Genomic DNA, 5688 nt, shown 5'->3' on the forward strand with positions numbered 1-5688 from the left:
AGGCACAGTATATGAACATGGGAGTCTTCTGTTGTAGCAAGTGGGAAACAGGTTAGAAGTTCCACGCAGGGCAGGTAGAGCATAGGAGGGCAGTGGGTTGGAAGAGAAAGCCTGAACCTACTTCTCCTGGGATGGGCAAGAAGTCTGGCTCTGAGAACACAATTTAGGGCAGAACTGGAGGAACCGGAGGTCATTGGCAAATGTAGGCAGCAGCTGCTGAGCCAACGTCCACCCTGGTGATGGAGGGATGCATCAGGGAGTCAGAGCATGAAGGGCCAGCCCACACAGGTGGCAGCACTGAGGGGAAGGGTAGGAGAGATTCTTGAAGAGTGAGGAGAGGAGAGGCTTTTCCTGAGTGTAGCTGGATGGGAAGATGCATTTGCAGCAGGAAGTGTGCGTGTGTGTGTGAGTGTAAGTGATGGGGAGATTTCACCCCTGAGCCCACTGCAAGATCGGCACTTTGAGGGCTTCCCAACCAAGTGAAGAGAGACCCATCTGCCAAGGAAATGGAGTAGCAGCCCCATGATTCCGCCCAGGAAGAGACCTGGGGCAAGGCTCTGTGCAGTGCACTTCCTGCCTCTCCTCTTCCCTCGGACCCCATCCTGGCATGGTGGGGTGGGGGGTATTGCAGGCAGCAGCCCCTGCACAGCCACTTTGCCCTGTGGGATTCACAACCCCAGCACATCCTTCCTGATGAATGTGACCCACCACTGAAACCCCATCAGCTGCCAGGCAGAAGAGGTCAGGCTCAGCGGCTGCAGACAATGGCCTTATCGGCTGCTACTAGTGAGGGTATAAGCAGGGGATTGGATGGTATCATTCTAATTTACACGGGATTTTGTTTCTTTCCAGGTACTTAGCATGTGGATCTAGGTGATATCAAAGGCAGAGCATTATACAATAAGTAGGCTTAACCTCCATCTCACCCCCTCTCATCCTTCTGTCTCTTCATTGAGGCCACAAGGAGCTGCAGCTGGGGTTGCCATAGTGACCAATTAGGATTACCGAGATGTTCTTGCAGAGAAAAAAGGGAGTATGGATTCTCTTTGACAGTGGGGCATCAGGGGACCAGGGGAGCCCAAGAGTGTTCAGCATTAATAGGGGAAGAGTATGTCACCCTCAAGGCCATCCTGGGGTTGTGTCCCTTGTGGGCTGGACTTCATACGTGGTGGAGACCATTGGCAGGCCCCTTCCTGCTCGGAGCTTAGTGTCTCCATGACAATGCTGAGGGGCGAGTGAGTGTATCTGGGGTGAGGCGGGAGTGATGCCGTCCCTAATAGTCAAAGTGACCCTCGAGAGAAGGGAATTGCTTGGCTCAGCGAATGGGAGGCTCAGGTACCCAGACAGGTTCACTCCAGCCGTGAGCTTCCTATTGTCAATTAACAAGTATTCCCAGGGGGTCTGATATACCGCCCTGTGTGGGAGTACACGACCTGGACCCGGACCTTTAGGAACTTTGAATAGGGCAAAACACTTGGTGTCATTATGTGCAAAATCAGCTCCCTCTGATTGTTCCTACTTTAGGAACTCTGAAACCAAGAGGATATACGGGGGACAGGAAGCCTTCCTTCCAGGTGGAGTGGGGCTCGAGGCTGGCATAACGCAGCTGTGTGGCTGTGGACACACCATACAACATAACTGAACCTCGGTGTACTCCTTTATAAGCAAAGGGTAATACTAATCTACTGAATAGGAGGGTTATGCAGATTAGAACTTGTGTTGGTGATGTGCTGGGTACATTGTAAGTGTAGGAGGCTGAACCGAGAGGGCCTGGGGACTGACAACTGGACAAGAAGGAAAGACAGGGGTGGGAGGTGGAAATTTGGAGACAAGAGGGAGGAATTTAGGTGGCTTCCAGATTGAGGAGGGGAAAGGACAGAGCCGATGGGCAGAGTGAGGGGAGACAGGCAAAGGAGAAAGACGCAGACGACATCTTGCCCCTGCTCCCCACCTGCACCCCACACGTGGGGCCCGGGGCCCATAATTAGAGAAAAGCAGGGAAAGAGGACTCAGGAGAAATGGCTTCTCCCCCTCCCTGCCCCCATCCCCTTCCTCTGCAGGATTTAATAACTGCCCTCCTTAAAGATCAGGAGACATGATTAATTCTGACTCGAGGATTATTAAAATGCTTCCACCAAGCACCTGGCATTAAAAGTTTTAAATCAATTAATCTGTTGTTTGGGGAAGAGTGTTCTCGTTAGCACAGCTGCAAGAGGCCATTCAAGTTGCTGTTGGGTTGGGGAGGCTGTCCTGAGGAAGGGCTCAGCCTCCCCTGGGAACTGACAGGGACACCCACCGGGATCCACGATCTTATGGCTCCCGAGCCCAGGATCTCTCACCCAAGTCCAATTTCTAAGTGGTTCTCTCTCCCATCTCCATAGGGTTGCCAGATAAAACACAGGATGCCCAGTTAAATTTGAATTTCAGACAACAATTAATAATTTTTTTAGTATATCTTCTGCAATTTTCAGGACACACATACCACAAAATTATTTTATGCATTATTTATCTAAAATTCAAATTTAATTAGGCATTGTATGTTTTTATTTGCTAAATCTAGCAACCCTGCTCCCGCACCCTGTTTTAGTAGTGTGACATCATAGCTGAAGCAGGACTCCTGGGTTTGAGCCCTAGGCCTGCTATCTACATGCTGAATGTCCTAAGGATCCTTGCTTCCTCTTTCTAGGTCAAGCAAGAAATAAGCAAGCTTGAACTCTGGGGCACATTTGTGGCACTCAAACAGTGGTTTGCCAAATTTCCATTTGACTGATAAATCATACGGAAAAATTAGATTCTCAACCAAGAGCACATGCCTGGCATTGTTTTTAGCATTTGCACCTGTGTGGTTATCTAACCATGAGCTCCCTGATGGCACAGTGGTGTCAGGTCCACATTTGCATCCCCAGCACCAAGCCCAGGGCTCACACATGGCAGACCCTCAATATAAGTCAATAAAATGAATTCACGATTAAATGAACCTTCCCTGTGTTCTCACCCAGGCTTCTGAGTAACTAGAGTTGTCATTTATAAATGACAAAGGGTTAAGTGTACAGAAATGGCCAGAGTCAGAACCAAGTTTAAGCCCATTGGATCAGGCATTGGAGCAGGGGCCAGGACCCCGAGGCTCAGACCCTGGATGCACATGCTGGTTTTTGCTAATATCTTCTTCCCTTGGCTAAGTCCCCACCCCTCTCTGGGCTCTAGTTTCCTCATCTATACATTGAGGGAGTCATGCTTGGGGGTCTTTACAGCCCGGACATTCTGAGACATCTCCACCGTGCTGGGTTTTGAGCCCAGCTTTGAGCGGATCCAGTTGAATGCTGATCCTGGGTCTAATCTAAGTCCGGGCGTCTGGTAAGGCCATGCATAGTAGTGCCCCATCACAAAAGTCTGGGGAAGGCCAAGTTTCATGGTGTCCACTGGCTCCTGTTACTGGTGTCTGTTTCATGTTTCAGTTGCTTCTCTGCAAAGGGGGATCAGGTGTTGACTCTCTTGTCCCCTAAGTACAAGGGGAGAGGGAGAAGATTCTATCTCTCCTGACTCTGCATCCCATCCGAGGCTCCTTTGACCCTTGGCTACAACTCAGATATTTCTTTCAGCCTCTGCAGTCAGCCCAGATTTATCCGGCCTCGCGTCTCTCATGGAAAATTCATCTCCCGACACTTTGCCAGGTTAAACGATTTAATAGCCGAGGCAGAGAGAATTAGGGGTCCGGGAGCAGAAAGCAATGTCTGCTTTTCAGATGAGATTGGAAAGGAGATGGAGATCGGTGGTGATGATAATCTCTAATTTTAATAATATAAAATAACTGTCCCACTGAATCAGAGTGAGCGATGAATTCCATGGCCTGGGGTTAGAGACAGCCCAGCCTGGAGAAGAGAGCCAGGGGGATGCAGGAAGCCTCTCTTCCTCTCTGTCCCTTCTTCTCTCTTTTCTTTCTCTTTTGAGGAATATTGGTGCCAGCATCATCTGTGACCCCTCCGGATCTGGCATCACTAAGAATGTGGGTAGCCAGGGAGAGTGGTAGATTTGGGGAGAGACAGAGAGAGAGAGGGAGAGAGGGAGAGAGAATGAATAAACGAAAATAAATCTGGGGAAACTGATGCCCACTTTTCCTTTGTGATATGTTGATAGGAAATACCCTGATCTGTGACCCTGGAAAAGGGGAACAGGATGCCCAAAGCAGGGGCCTGGATAGGATGACCTCTAGGAGATATGGGACTGCAAACTGGGGCACAGAATCACAAGGCACTTGGCCTGGCCCCAGCAAACCTGGCAGGAGGTGGGGATGAGCCCCTCTTCAATCAGTCCCTGAATTGGCAAACACATATCGAACACCTATCATGTGCTGGTCTTCCTGAGGTTGGCTGGGCCAGACCAGGGCGGTTCCAAAAGGATCCAGGTGGTGGGGAACAAACTCTGTGGCACATGTTGACTCAGCAGGGCTCCCCTTCACAGCTGGCTGCTAATAGCTGAAGAGCTGCAGACCTGTCTTCTTCCCTGGGATTAATTCATTACTCCAGCCCTACTCAGATACTGTCAGGTTCAAACATCAGAATTGAATATGCGGCTAATGAGTCAAATGCTCTCTCTATCTCTCTGTCCAGGGCTCACTCTTTCCCTCTTCTCTCTCTGCAGACAACTGCAGGTTTCAGGGGGTTGGATGGGGGGACCAGTGGCTGTGACTGCCTGTGCTGGGGAGGGGCCTTCCTGCCCTTTCTTAGTGAGTGGGAAGTCAGCCCTATTGACTGTACTGTGTATTGTGGAGAGTCCACTGCCACTGGGGATCCCGAGTCAAGACTCATCAGAGTGCGTGGAGAAGTGGGGACCTGAGCACAGGGAAAGGCCTGACTCCCTGTACTTGAAATCTCTGCTCCTTATTAGTCAGCAGCCATTTATGATAACTCAGTACATGTTGGGTCCACGCGAGGAACAGATTGATTGGTTCATTTTTTGAAATAAATGTTTAGTGAATATCTAAAGAGCAGTGGGGTATAGCCCTTAGGGTTCGAAGGCTCTGGTGCCAGACTTCCTGGATTTGAATATGCTGCTGGCTGGTTGTGTTAATTTAGGCAAGTTAGTTAGCCTTTTGATCTCTGTTTCCTCATCTGCAAAATGGGGATAACAAAAATACCACCTTCATGCAATTGTTATGAGCATTAAATGGGTCAACACAAGTAAAGCTGGCAAATGCCAAATAAATGTAGTTATTGTTCCCATGTGGTAAGACCTTGGGGTCTCAGAGTCTAAAATAGAACAAGTCAACATTGAGTGGCTACTTGCTATATACCAGGCAATGTGATTGATATCGTTAACTCATTTAATCCTCACAACAACCTTACAAGGTAGGTCTCATTATCATGACTACCATCTTATACAGGAGGAAACTGAGACTAAGGTCTGTTCTTGCACAAGGGCACCCAGGTAGTAAATGACGGAGCTGGAATTTGATCTCTGCTCTGCAGATTCTGAGTCTGAACTCTTGGCCACAATCATGTCTAGGGGAGACAGAACATATGTAATTATAGAAATGGCATCGTGTAATACAGATCCACATACAGCACTGTGGGAACCACAGAGAATAACGTGGTTGCCTCTGTCTGGGGAGGTCAAGGAAGGTTGCTGGTGGAGGTGATGTTTGAACTGGAGGTTGAACAGGCATTCTCTAGGTTTATGGGGTAGGCAGGA

This window comes from Diceros bicornis, chromosome 7 (assembly GCF_020826845.1).
Source record: "Diceros bicornis minor isolate mBicDic1 chromosome 7, mDicBic1.mat.cur, whole genome shotgun sequence".
NCBI lineage: Eukaryota > Metazoa > Chordata > Mammalia > Perissodactyla > Rhinocerotidae > Diceros > Diceros bicornis.